Here is a 1,965-nt window from a genome sequence, read left to right as displayed (position 1 = left end):
CCTTTTGCCCAAAAAAAGGGCGTTTTGGGGCGAAACGCGCCGCTGGGTTCTTCCGACGGTGAATTTCAGTTAATTTTGGGGGGATTTTAGTGTGTTTTGGGGTTGAATTTGTTCCCTCCGGGAGAGGGGAGAAATATTTCCGCGCTCGCTGGGGGTTTTGGGGGTTCATTTTGCGGGGGGAAAAGGTGGATTTGGCGCGGGGTCGTTCCGGCGCGGGGCCGGTGGGTGCCATTTTGAGCTATTTTGGGGTTAAAAATGGGGTTTTTGAGGGGGGCGGTGGCCTGGTGGGGTTAAAAATGGGGTTTTTGAGGGGGGCGGGTTGCCTGGCCCCGATTTTGACGGTGATTTCTTCGGGGAGGGTTAATTACGATTTTAGCCCGCGTCTGGTTACCAAAAAGAAGGGAATTTGGGGGGGTTTGGTCCCATTTTGAGTAATTTTGGGGGGTTCAAGCTGATTATTTGGGGGGTTCGGCCACAATTTTGACCCCAGTTTCCTTTTTGGGGGGGCGAATTGTGGGGTTTTCACCTTTAGTTAACAAAAAAAGTCAATTTTGAGGGGTCGGGGGCTGTTCTGAGCTCTCTTTGGGGTTGAAAACCCATTTTTTTCCGGGGTTTGGGGAATAATTTTGCCCTCGGTTGCGTCTTTGCGGGGTTAATTGTGGATTTTCCTGTCTTTTGATAAAAAAAGTGGATTTTGGGGGATTTGGGCCTCCCTTTGAGTTCATTTTTAAGCTTGAAAGTGGTATTTTTTGAGGGGGGTTGGCCCCAGTTTTGACCCCGGTTCCCTCGGGGTTGGTTAATAACGCGTTTTTCTGCTGTTCGCTGCCCAAAAAAAGTCAATTCGGGGGGATTCGGGTGCCGTTTTGCCGTTATTTTGGGGTTAATTCTCGGGTTGAGGCGGGGGCCGGTTAATTCTCGGGTTTTGATGCGGTTTGGCCACAATTTTGACCCCGGTTGGTTAATTCCGAGGTTTTTCTGCTTTTCTTTAGCAAAAAAAGCCCGTTTTGGGGAGATTTGGGTGCCGTTTTGAGCTATTTGGGAGGTTTAAAGCTGATTTAAAGGAGATTTGGTCACAATTTTAACTTCGGTTTCCTCAGAAATGGGTAATAACGGGTTTTTCTGCGTTCCGTTAACAAAAAAAGTCTGTTTTAGGGGACTCGGGCGTAGTTTTGAGTTCAATTTGGGGTTTCAAAGCGGCTTTTCGGAGGGGGTTGGCCTCAATTTGGACCCCAATTTCCTCAAAGATCGTTAATTACGGATTTGGGGGCCTTTTATTAACCAAAAAAAGGTAAATTTGGGGGGATTTGGGCAGAGTTTTGACCCCTCGCCGATCAAACCTGATCAGGGGAGAGGGTCCGGCCGCAGTTTTGACCCCGATTTTCCTCAGGATCGGTTAATTAGGGATTTTTTTTACGGTTTCCGTTAACAAAAAAAGTCAGTTTGGGGGGATCTGGGTGCTGTTTTGTGCCGGTTTTGGGGTTAAACCTCATTTTTTTGAGGGGGTTTTAGTCAGAATTTCACCCCCGTTTCCTCAGGAGTTGGTTAATGAGGATTTTTTCCCGCTTCTCATTAACCCCCCCCAAAATAATTTTTTTCCCCCCTTTCCATTAACCCCCCCCAAAAAAAATTGGGGGGGGGGGGATTTTTGTGCCGTTTCCCGGTAATTTCTGGGTTTAAAACTGATTTCTTCAGGGGGTTTGGCCTCGATTCCGACCCCGATTCCCTCAGGAACGCTCAATTACGGGGTTTTTTGGTCTCTCGTTAACAAAAACGCGGGGTTTTGGGGGGATTTGTCTGCAGTTTAGAGCTTTTTTTTTTTCTTTAAAACCGATTTATTTTATTTTCCAGAGGGTTTGGCCCCAGCCTTGACCCCGATCGCTTCAAAAACGCTCGGTTACGCTTTGTATTTATTTTTAATTCCCCCGCTTTACGTTAGCGGGGGGTAAAAACCAAACCAAACCCCAA

Source organism: Aptenodytes forsteri, unplaced genomic scaffold (genome assembly GCF_000699145.1).
Source record: "Aptenodytes forsteri isolate BGI_AS27 unplaced genomic scaffold, ASM69914v1 Scaffold1702, whole genome shotgun sequence".
Lineage (NCBI taxonomy): Eukaryota > Metazoa > Chordata > Aves > Sphenisciformes > Spheniscidae > Aptenodytes > Aptenodytes forsteri.
The sequence above is the reverse complement of the archived record's forward strand: the minus strand, read 5'-3'. Positions refer to the sequence as shown.